The 12,869-nt window shown below is 44.9% G+C and overlaps 1 protein-coding gene across 1 annotated transcript in view; it reads right to left on the bottom strand.

The window, feature by feature from the left end:
• The window catches only part of ANTXR1 (ANTXR cell adhesion molecule 1), a 245,349-nt gene that overhangs the window by 42,588 nt on the left and 189,892 nt on the right, over positions 1-12,869 (bottom strand). The window lies entirely within an intron of this gene.

A 12,869-nucleotide genomic window follows, 5' to 3' on the forward strand; every position in this document is an offset into this window, starting at 1 on the left:
GGTTAGATTATGGGGGATTGGAAGAGGAGGGAGAGACTTCAACCACATCAGTTGCCTTCACATGTATTTATTTAAAGAGACCTCCTCCTGGGAGCAGGAAGTGGTGCAAAAAAAAAAAACAACAACAACTCAAGATGGTATATTTTGCAGCATTAACTTTGGGTTTAAGTTCTCTGAAAAAAGTTAACTTTGCAGGTTTTGGGTACAGTTTGGTTTCTCCTGTGGACAGAGGATGTCTTGAACGTTTTCTGTTGTAAATTCAGGCAAGTAAGCCAAGAATTCTAAGTCCTCATGTTCCTCTCCAATGAGACAGTGAAGGAGAGATTTCCAAGGGTGAGAACTGAATAGATTCTACTGAGAATTCAAACATCCAGGGAAGGGGCTCTGACAAAATAAATCACACCCTCTCGCATTTCCTACGATTTGCTTTTTTTCCCTTTATCTTAAATGATCTACTTGTACAAGAGTTTATGAAAGGTCAGAAGTCGGTGGCTAGCAAATGGGACTTTCTCTCCACATCTGTTGGGGACTCACAGCCCGGTGTCAGGCACCAAGAGACATTTTGAAGATCCCTGTTTACTCAAAGTATAAACCAATATATTCTATGCAAACCTTTTTTTCCCTGTGTTTAGACAGAAATGTTTACTTTTCCAGCGGTTCTGTGAATTGAATTAAAGAGCAGAGTGACTAAGAAAAGACTCAATATAAAGCTTATTATCTATTGTGCAAGAAGGAACTGACCTTCACATAAAGATTTTAATACAATAACTTGATTCTTTTGGTCATTGCTGATTTAAATATGAGAGATGAATTCTGAGAAGAAGTTTTCCACACATGTTGAGATCTAACTAAACTTCTCTGAAATCAACTGCAGTTTTCAGGGGAAAGAAGGGAAGAAAATGAACTCCCATCTGTTTGAATTATTTACACTTGTCATTTTATTTCATCCTGACAACATCTACAAAAGTAGGGATTACTGGATAACTTTGACGCATGAGGAAACTGAAGCTAAGTGAGGCTGATTAATGTAATGGAGGCTATCGTGCAGCGCTGGGAATTTAACGGGTCTCTCGAGGTGAAAACGATCCCTCTCTTTCTCTATGTCATGTTGCAGCCAGTTTCAGAGAGTGCCACCTTCATCTATGTCTTTTTATTCCTGATGTCACCATTTACATTCAAGCCTCATGATCCATGCTTGGACCGTTACCATAGCCCATTAACGATTTACCAACACATTACATCCATAGAGTTCTTGTGCTTGGTAGAATGATTTTAACCTGGCTGTTCTGCAAGACAAAGACACCTATGGCCAATTTTTCTATATACATTAAAAACAATTAAAAACTCTATTAATATCTAGTCAAACCAGAGCTTTGCAAAACTTCTGAGAAAATCTGTGTGCGATTAAATGTCTTAAAATACAATATAATTTGGCACTCTAGGGGCTTCCCTGATGACGCAGTGGTTAAGAATCTGCCTGCCAATGCAGGGGACACGGGTTCGATCCCTGGTCCGGGAAGATCCCACATGCTGTGGAGCAGCTAAGCCCGTGTGCCACAACTACTGAGCCTGTGCTCTAGAGACCATGAGCCACAACTACTGAGCCCACGTGCCACAACTCCTGAAGCCCGGGCGCCTGAGCCCGTGCTCCGCAACAAGAGAAGCCACCGCAATGAGAAGCTTGCGCACCGCAAAGAAGAGTAGCCCCTGCTCACCGCAACTAGAGAAAGCCCACACACAGCAACAAAGACCCAACGCAGCCAAAAATAAATAAATAAAATAAATAAAATTTTAAAAACCCCTTTAATTTGGCACTCTAATATTTATCGCAGATGAAGATTAGCTCAAAATGGCTATAGTGTAAATTTTTTAGTCTGATCATCAGGGTGATAAAATCTCATCCTTGTTCCCCCTCCAGCCTTATGAGGTACACCCATCCCTTGCACTCCATCCTGAGATGTCTCCTTTCACTCGGCAGGTTGGCCTTTATGGGCTGCGAGCTGGTCCTGGAAACCTGCTACCTTGACGTTTCTACATCCTGTCTGTTGACTAAGTCCCGACTTCCCTCCAAAGCCCAATTCAAGTCCTACCAGTCCTGGAGAGGGTATCCCATCCTCTCAGGCTGCCAGCGATTGCCCTTCCTCTGTGGCTCTCGTTCCCTTCAGCTCTGTCTCCGTCTACCCCGGGAACTACCTTGACCACCATCTCTTCTATCTCCTCAACCAGCCGTCTGTTCTTTGAGGTCTCATGCTTGTCTGCCTTTTTCATGGAGCCCTTCCCAGCACTTCAGCAGTATCTGCTAATAAGGAGCATACTTAACAGGTTGAGTAAACACTTCCTGCTCTTGGGTTTCCTCTGCTCATTGTATTTTCGCCGATCAGTGTTGTCAGAACAGAGGAGTTTACTAGAGATGCTGTGAAGAAAATTCAGAGGAAAACTGATGTGAGGAGTCTCAAAGGCAAAACGTTTTTCTGTGAAAGGGAAATAACTGATGAGAGCTGCAGGATCACGTGAACTTTCCACAGAATGTCAACCAACCGACCGTGTGTATTCTGGTTGCTGGGACTTGCCCAAGTCATCAATTTTCACCATGTTGTTGGGGGGTGTCTTAGAATGTTCTGATATTTATGCAGTTGGATCTGTTGTTTCACCAACAGGCAGTTCAAATGGGGATGTTCATGTCTTTACACAGACACCCATGTGCTTTAAAATTGCCAGTATTCAAGAAAGAATGTCTTAGCACAGATAAAACAGTGGCTTTAATGATTTTAATTGCCTAGTAATTTGAAAAATTGTTTCCCCCTTATGCTTATAGGGATAACATTAAATGAAAGAATTAGACACTAAGTTATATACATGTATGATTACAACTGAATAAAGAATAATCATATGGGGTAAAAACTCTATTAACTATGTAAATGCTTTTTTAGTGAGGACAAGAAATGCTGGAAAGGATGTTACAAGGAATGGCAAAATTGGGGCAACCCATTGGATGGGGCGATATTTTCAGAGGTATCTAAAGCAATCCTTGGGAGGAAATGCATTGCTTTCTATTTTCCAGTGATGGGGGTCACCACTAGCTCACATGGTGCCTTTGTGTGAAGCAGGAGAAGGCACCCCTTTCTGAGGTGGGATGCATGCCTGTCCCAGGGAGGCTGACCTGCCCAGTGGTGTTCAGGGTGGACCTCTGTCACAGGGCACGACCTGCACATCTAGGTGCCTGTGTGCCCAGCAAACAATTCTTTGGAAAATGGAAGTGATCTTAAAGAGTAGAGTGACCTGAAGAGTAATCCCGCTAGTACCTGGTAGAGCAAGGGACTAACTCCAGAATTGTTGATTTAACTTAATCCTGATCAAGAATATTTGTTGACGGCTTCGTCTATGAAACATAGGGCTATGCCACAATATTTATATATGACAAGGATCCCACTCTTAAGTAGCCAGTTATAACATGGTATAAAACTAGTTTATTGGTACTTGTTAGATATTATGGTATTAACTTATTGGAGAAGTGGGAGGCCTCCATTAACAAAACAAAACAAAACAAAACAAAAACAAAACAAAATTTCCCAAAGCAGTTACCACTGCTCTTTAGGTGTCATGGGTAGAGAAGGTCATTATTTCCATTCTGCCACCGAGGAATATAACATACAGCGATATAGACAAGGGACCAACAGTGGGTTCTTTTGGGGGTGGAGTTTTGAAGTGAATTGCTTGTAACATTGCATCCCGAATTACCATGTTTCTTGCATGAAGCGGAGACGCCCACCCTGGAACTGAAGAAAGTGCTGATGCGCGGGAGGGATGGGATTCCAAAGGTGGGGCTGGTTTCCTCTCCTCACTTTACCTTCACCTGTCCCACTTGGCTAGCCTATCACAGGGAAGACAGAGGCCATCGAATGGGTGCCTCAGCTTCCTGCCTGCTCACCCATACCTGAGAGCCCATCTTGGGCTCTGCCCCCCAGATCACTAAGGAAGAGTGGCATTTCCTAGGCTGTAGGTCATCTAAGTCCTCCTAGGAGCTCCTGCCGTCCATCAATGAGCCCATCTTGGGCTCTGCCCCCCAGATCACTAAGGAAGAGTGGCATTTCCTAGGCTGTAGGTCATCTAAGTCCTCCTAGGGGCTCCTGCCGTCCATCAATGAGCTCTTCAGCCTCTTCCCCTCCTGGGCTTCTGTCATGAGAACTTAATCATTCTCAAGCCCTTCATCCGAAACAAACAAAGAGCTTCTGTCAACTCCAGCTCTCCTCCAGCTACTGCTTTGGCTCTCCCCTCCCGTTTTCCACTAAGCTTCACTCCTGCCCCCATCATTGCACTGAACCTAGGTCACCAAGGCCACGAGGACCTTGTTACTGCTAATCTAATTAGAGGACGTGTCGGCTTGTATCTAAATTTCCCATACTTGACCCTGTTGACACCACCCTTCTCCGTGATGTACCATTTTCCCTTGGCTTCCATGACCCCAGACTCTCCTGTCACACCTGCTCTTTCTCTGGCTGGTCCTTCTTAGTTTCCTTCTTCTTCTCCTTTTTCTTTCCCCACCTCGACACAAAGGATGTGACCCTGGGGGTTCAGCACTTAACCTATTTCCCTTCTCTCTCTCCATACTCTCCCTGGGCTCTGCATCTATTCACACTGGTCTCAACCGCCACGCTAACGATGCCCAAATCCTTGCCTCCAGCTCAGAACTCTCACCAGGGCAAAACTGCCTCCTGCACAGATTGGGCGACACAAGTGGGCATGTAGGTGCTGCAGGTGTCCACGCTGCGCGTACATGACTCCGAGAGTGAGCAGCTCCTGAAAGTTTGTGCTCTAGGCGCTCCGCGGCACCTCAGCCTCGTCAGTTGAAAAGCTAAGCCCTCATCTTCCCTCCCAAAGCTCTTCTGTGCCCCCATCCTGGTGAACGACGTCACAGCCGGCTCAGATCTGGAGGTCCTCCTCGACAGCCCCCTCTCTCATCCTCCACACCAGCCAGTTACCAAATCCAGTCATTCTGTTTCCACAACCTCCCCTGAATCCAGACTCTTTCCTCCTCCTGTCACTGTCTCCGGTCAGGACGCCACCATCTCCACGCTGCAGCCAGCATGACTTTTCTAAAATACAATCTGACCACAACTCTGCCTAAAACACTTGGCGGTGATTCTCCACTGTCTCCAGGGTGGGCTTCACGGCCAGCAGCCACGCTGTCCCCTCTCCCCGCTCCACCGCTGGCTGCCGCGCACTGTCCTCCACCAAGCCCCGCTCCTCGTGTCCCCCGAAGGGGCCACAGGCCACCTCCAGATCCTTGCTCAAGCTTCCCTCTCACAGAAGAGCCTTCCTCCACTACTCTCCTCTGGTCTCAGCCTACATGCCACCTCTAGAAGTCAGTTTTGACACCAAGGCTGGTGAAATGCCCTTCCTGGGCATACTCCCCCCACCTCTCACATTCACCACAGAGCCTTTCACACAGGATGGTGTTTGGGCCCTTAACAGTTTGTCCCTGCTTCTCAAGGGAAGGGACACAGCTTACTAATCGATGAGCGGCCAGCCCAAACTCAGTGCTCGTCTGAACACTAGAAAGTGTTCAGCAAGTATCTGTTGAATGCATGAAGGATTTAAGGAGTTCTGAGTGTGGACTTCAAATCTGATAGTCCTGAATTGAGCCCTAGATCTGCCCCTTCCCAACTGTGTGTCCTTGGGAAAGTTAATAACCTCCCCCGAGTCTCAGTTTCTGCTCTGTAAAATGGATTTGTTCTTGGGAATGGATTTGTGCTTCTATAACCATCTGCAATCAGTACAGGGCTTCATGCTCTTTTCTCTTTCAGCTCATACGCTGAACTCCAGGAAGCCAGAATTAAGTCCTATTCTAGTTGGCATCCCTGGTGCCCAGCCCAGTGATGGGTTCTTAGCGGGGGCACAATAGATGAAATTTGATGAAACGATGTTTGAGGGAAGGCAGCCAAGGCAAAGAAGGAAGAGGTAGTGCAGGGAATGTGGAGAAAGGAGAAAGGAGAGGGAAACAGAGTGTGGACACTTTCTCTGAGTCTGCTTATGTTTCAGGAGGCTTATCTGCTTTCGAAGGACTGGGCTGAGGGTGCTCTCTCCCCTTGGAGATAACCTGCCCGGATCATTCTCGCCTCTGCAACAGTAGGGAGCCACAGGGACCCATGTGACCGACTCAGCTCCCTTATTGGAAACAGCTGTGCAGACGGCAGCCCTGGGGCTGGAGCTCCGGTAGAGGATTTCACAACCTCCAGGGCTGTGCTTCAGATGAGTTTCAAACGTTGTTTATATACCTCTACGTGTGTGCTTCCTGGGTCTCTTCTGATTGCCATGAGGCCCAGCCTTGCAAAACAAGCTCAGAGCGTGCCTTAGTATTTTGTTCTTGCTGATAGTAATGGAATGTACCAGCCTCCCAATGCCAGATCTGGGAGAAACCAAGAACCTGAAAACAAAGAAGACATCCAACCCCAGTGGCTCCTCCCAGAGCACGTGAAGGGGGTGGGGCATTAAAGCTGGGGAGGGTTTAGACGGGTTGATATTTTGACTGAATTCCATCCAGAAAAGACATACGAGGCAGAGTTATATTTTCTCTTTTCCATTCTCTTTATCCAAGCAGTAACAATATTGTAGCAGGCAGGATCTATGTTTACCGTCTTCCAGAGAAGAAAGGGACTGCTTTGAGCACATAAAGATTGTAATCGTCCATTTCCCTTATGCGTATGAGACACAGGCATAGAGGTTTTGAAGGGATGTGGAGAGTTGCCTTCAAATTGTTCCAGGAAGGAAAGAAAGGATGCTGCCTGGGATGAGAAATAGGGAATTGGACCAGATCACTGATTTCTCAACTCCAGTTGCACATTAGAATGACCTGGGGAGCTTTTAAAATCCCAGTATCCAGACTTCATCACAGACAAATTAAATAGAACCTTTGGGGTGGGATCCTGGCATCAGGGCTTTAAAGTTCCCCAGGTAATCACAACATGCAGGTTGAAAATCACTGGATTCTGTGAACTCTGATCTCTGAAGCTCCCTTACATTTCTGGCTTTGAAATTAGTAATCTAGGAACAAAACTGTCTGCAGCTGGCAAGATTTCCCTACAATTGGTTGGGACTTAATATTTAGGCTTCAGCTAGAGTGGTCACCAATCATGTCAATAGGCGTTCTGTGGAGAAACACAGGAAGGTAGTGGTCGGTAGTCAAATAAGCACAGAAAGGTTGACTTCGAATCCCAAGCAGTCAGGGTTAGAGGGATTTTGATGGGCATCTCATTCCATTTATCTCACTGGTTTCCCCAGACCAGCAGCATCAGCATCACCTGGCAGCTTGTTGGAAATGCTAGTTCCCAGGCCCCACCCCAGACCTGCTAAGTCAGAAACCGTGAGAGTGGGATCCAGCTACCTGGGTTTTAACAAAACTTCTGGGTGATTCTGTGCTCAAGTTGGAAAGCCAGTGATCTGCTGCAGGAATCCTCTACTATATCCTGGCCCAGTGGTTTAACTGATTGTATCCCTGTTTGGTAACATGGAGCAAGCCCAGTAATCCCTGGGGATGCCCATTTGTTATTGAAATTCGTCCTTCAATTCTTTAGATGAAATATGCTTCACTGTAACTTCTACGTGTGGCTCTAGTTCTGTCTTCTGGGATGACCCAGAGTAAATCCAAGTCATGTTCTGTACTTCAGAGACTTTAAGATAATGTTCCAGGGCTTCTGGTTTAATATACGTCTGATAGCTCCTGAGAGCACTTCTCCCAAATTTACAATAAAATACACAGGAAGATACAGAAAAGGTGCCAACTCACATTACCACCCAAAAATAAGACTGAGGGAATAGAAGTAGTAGAAAATTTTTGTGAAAATTTATGTCATCTTGGAGTAGAGAAGACTGTTCTAAGTTTGACACCAAAGGCAGAAATTATAAAGATTCATAGATTTAACTATAAAATTATAGATGACTTCAATATATTTTTAAAAACTTAAAAAGTATATGACAAGCTAGAAAAACTTTGCATATGTATATTTTATATATATATATATATAATGTTAGACTTTAAGTTTCATGACGTAAGCATCATATACTTAATGTATAGCACAGGGTCTGACATAAACTGAGTCCTCAAAGCATTTGGCTAATGAGCGAATGAAGATGAGTTAAGCAAATGGCCATATAAAAATCAATGCTAGGGACTTCCCTGGTGGTGCAGCAGTTAAGAATCTGCCTTCCAATGCAGGGGACGCAGGTTCAATCCCTGGCCAGGTCCCACATGCATGCCACAACTAAGAGTTAGCATGCCGCAACTAAGACTCGGAGCAACCAAAAAAAAATAAAAAATCAATGCTAAAATATACAGTAGAAAAATGGGCTGAGGGCATATATAGGCAATTGACAAAAGGGAAAATAAATATTTGAAAAAGATGTTTCAGTTCAATAACAGAAAATGCAAATTAAATTAGCAGCTATAAATTAAATTAGCACCTATCAAATAGCTAACTTTAGTAATGTTAATGGGAGATGGGTTTTTCATTGATGCTGACTCTAGGGTTAATTCACACAGTGTTTCAGGCAATAATGAATAATGAGGCCAATCTGGCCTCATTATCAAAGCTCTAAAATTTCTCATGTTGTTTGATCCAGCAGATAGCTGCCTTCCTAATCCTAAGGGAACATTCATGAGTGTGCACAATGATTTGGCAACAAGCATACCGATTACAGCCTCATTTATAAAAATAAACACTTGGAAATAAATATCCAAAAAGAGAAGATAGGCCGAAATATTATGTCACAGATTGACAAAGGAATATGACACAGCCATTAAAATGATATATAACGATATGAATGGCATAGAAAGATTATTCCTCAAACATGGTTAAGTGATTAAAAATAGTTTATAAAAGGGGTACATAATGTGATGACCAAGAAATGACCAAGTGAAAAAGCTCTCAGGGTCCTTTAAATCTTCCTCAGACTGAACATTCCTAATTCCTTCCGCCATTTCTCCTTGAACGGTGAGCAAACTTTCTAAAGTCAGAGTGGCCCTGGTGTGTAGGAAGCCTTGGGGAGCGTCCTAGAAAATGCTCATAGGATACAGGTTCTAATTTCCAGACTTTCTTGGTAAGTCTCTGTGAATATGCCCTGCTTTGGCAACGCCCCCTTTAAAGCCCGGGTCTGGACAGCAACTTCTTGTGTTTACAGGGATACTACGGGAACAATGAACAATCTTACCAAGGTGACAGTTCACTAGGTAGAGATAGATGATGGGAAAGACATTCCAAGCAGAGAAACTAGAATATGCAAAGGCACAGAGACACAGAAGATTCTGGCATGTTCAGGGAATGGTGAGCAATTCTAGGTGGCTGGAAAGCTATTTGGAGTGATGGGGGAACCTGGAGGTAGTAGCAGATGAAATGATAAGGGAAGCCTTTCTAAATCAAGCTAAGGATTTGCGTCTCCTTCCTAGTCTTGGCCAGTCTGAAGCCTTGGGATGTTACACTGAGATCCATGTTTTAGAAAGAGCACAACGGTGGCTATATACTGGAAGCCGGGGGTATATAGCCAAAGGATACCACATGCTTAGTGAAGTCTTTAAATTTTAGGATCGGATGTGTTGCTGGTTTGCTTTTTAAGTGGTTTCTTCTGGTACTTTCTTTTTTATGTTTGCTCAGGATCTCTTGGTGGGCTCCAACAAACAATAGGACTGTGAGCCCACCCCAGGCAGAAAGAGGAAGATGGGTGGTGGTGGACAGAAAGCATTCATGTCTCCTGCTGTCATCCCATTCATGTTTTCCCTGACCCTGGGTTTGGACAGCTCCCAGGAGGTGGGCACCAATTCCAGGGAAGGATGTGGCTCTGGGCTCAGGCCTCCTGGAGCCCTCTGCTCTGCGGTGGAGGCTGGAAGCTCTCAGCTTTTCCAGCAGCCTCAGAGGCTCTACCGGTGAGCCTGTGTCTGCCTCTCTAGGGCTGGGGTGGGTTCACTGGGGGAAGCAGGAGCAGACAGGAACTGAGAAGGAAGAATTGCCAGGTTCCTGTGAGGTCAACACATGTTTGAAACAAATCAGAACGAGAATGTAATTAGGTGATGTTTGGTTTTGTTTTTGTTTTAAAGGAAAAATTCAGAACCTGTGACTCGTGTTCACGAGCACATGCCTGGATGCAGTCATTTTGAGTTTATGGAAAATGTGGTCAGCCCCATAAATCAGTGCTGAAGAATTCTTACAGAGCCATCCCCGTGCAAGGAAGTCAGGTCTGTAGCGAGTCTCCTAAGATTATGCAAAATAATACAGAGTAAGCATGTAATAATAAGCTACAGTATAGTCTTCTCTACTCCTGGAACTCTTTCCTGAGTTGCCATGAGGAAGCTGTGAATTTCTGTTCCTATCTAATCTGTGACCTTTCTTGTGTAACTCCATGTGTACGTCTAGATGTCTGTGGCCACCACTATGACTACAAGGACACAGTTCTCTGCAACTATTCTCGCATGTGTCTTAAACATTTTAGCAGGATTTCTATACAGAAAGCCCATTTAAAAGTAGGCTGAACAATCATAACTTGCAACACTGCTGAGAATACAGTCAAATGTATCCTAATTCTCAGCCCGCCTGTCCTTCGCACCTATTATTTGGTGTGATTGGAAAATGAAAATTCAAGGAGGAATCGTATTTCTCAAAAGCACACAAGACATCTTCAAATGTGAAATACAAACTTTCGTTCAGAATTAGTAAATAATAGATTCAATCTAGGTGTGATTCGCTAGAAGAAATTCCATCCATTTTCATTTCATTGTTGTTGGATTTATCCCATCAGCCTTTTGCCCTCAAACAGTTTTGGTTCTTCTGTCTTCTATACCATAATATTTCTCTCTATCCTTCCTCTTTCCTACACTCCCTTCACTGCTTGACCCAGTTTAGAAATTTGTTTCTGCCAAACTGGTCAGTGGAGAGTGGAATGTTAACAAATCTGAGTGATGATTTTCAGTTGCTCTGAGAAGAGTGGGCTTGTTCACTGGACTAGCATGTTCTATCACAAAAAATAGTACTGCTGAACCCGAGTTTGGGTATCCTATTTTTTTTTTTTTGTAATCTGTTAGATGAGTCTCATGCAGGCTAAAAAAAATTCTTAATTTTCCACAGAAACCGTATGTATAACTTATAAGGCCAAATACCACCCTGAGTACAAAGTTGATGGCCTAGGCTCATTTCTGTTAGCTGTAGAGTTTGTACTTTCAAATCTGCTATGGCAATGTGTTCGTTGACGTGCACAGACAAAATACAAATTCCATGTGTCATGAGGGCCAAGCTGGCCCAGAATTTATATGGCCTGGGATTTTTTTTTTTTTTTTTCCGGTATGCGGGCCTCTCACTGTTGTGGCCTCTCCCGTTGCGGAGCACAGGCTCCGGATGCGCAGGCTCAGCGGCCGTGGCTCACGGGCCCAGCCGCTCTGCGGCATGTGGGATCTTCCCGGACCGGGGCACGAACCCGTGTCCCCTGCATTGGCAGCTGGACCCCCAACCACTGTGCCACCAGGGAAGCCCTGGGATTTTTTAAAATGTCATTCTTGCCTGTTGTCCCTGCCACAAACTGGAGCAGGAATAGCTAATTGGCTGCAGCCTGCACAGGCTGTGAAACTTTAGACCAAATCCCCTCAGCCACAAGCCACCCATTGTCACCTGTCACCAGGTGCAAAGGAAGGGGGGCCTGCCTAACTGGCTCTGCTCTCGTGTTTTATTAGTTGTGCCGTGTTGCAGAGTGGGCAGGGTAAAGATGTGGGTATATCTGACACACATCAATTGCAATATAGTTTGAATTTTTGCATCAACCCTTCACAGACAGTAGGAAAGCACAAAGTAAATAATCCTAATAATATTTGCCCTGACTAAGCATTACCAAGTGTTCAAACGTTAGGCCACATGCTTTACAAACATTACCTTCTCCAACCAGCCACACTGTGAAGTAGTTATTACCAACTACTTTATAAACATGAAGTTCAGAGAGATCAAGTGACTGGCCTGGAGTTTTCCAGGCAGGAAGGAAGCAAGATTCAAACCCACCTCTACCTGGTTTGAAAGGAGCCCCAAATTAGACACCTTGATTTTGCTTTGGGGTTCATGTGCTTGATTCCCAGAGCAGCAGATGCAAGATGCAGGTCGCGGGTAGTTGAGGGAGAATTTGGTCCCCAGCTTTGCTCTGTAGATTTTATGAAAGAGAGACCAACTCTTCCCGGAAGACATAGCAATGGTGTGATTACAGCAGAACTGAGGTTGTTTCCAGCATTGTTACTATCTGAACAGAACACAATATTTAGCTTGTCTTGAACTCTGTTTCCTCACTTACAAAATGAGGACTTTGGCTAGATGGTTTCTAAGGCCTCTGATGCCTCCTCCCTTTCTGTCTCCTTCTAGTTGAGACATCTGAGCTTGGCCCTGACAGTTTCAGGGCAAACCCTCACCAGGGTGGAAGGTCCTCCCGTGATCCTGGACCAGCTGGGCCCAATGCCTGCTGGAAGGTGGGGGAGTTTTCAGTGGCCCCTATTCCGTCGCTTCATCCTGTGGCCCTGGCGTCCTGCTTGTCACCACTGGCCAGTGTGGCTGAGAAGCAGCAGGCCTCTCCCCTGGAGCTATCTGAGTAAGAGCCAGTCCTGCTTTATTCACACACTGTACCTGTAAACTCAGAAGCCCAAGTCCTAGGACATTAAAGCTAAGCTATTTCTGCCAAAATCCTTTTCAAAAAAGCAAGTCGAAACTCAAGGTCTTGTAAAAACCCAAGTTTTGAAAAGTAGTGTCTGATTTGTCACAACATGAAATCACAGCTGGATTCCTGTATCTGGAGTTATTCTGGCTCAACAGTCAGAGAGAGAGGGAGAGAGAGAGTGCAAAAAGAACGCATGTGTGCGA

Source organism: Lagenorhynchus albirostris, chromosome 13 (assembly GCF_949774975.1).
Source record: "Lagenorhynchus albirostris chromosome 13, mLagAlb1.1, whole genome shotgun sequence".
NCBI classification, from domain to species: domain Eukaryota; kingdom Metazoa; phylum Chordata; class Mammalia; order Artiodactyla; family Delphinidae; genus Lagenorhynchus; species Lagenorhynchus albirostris.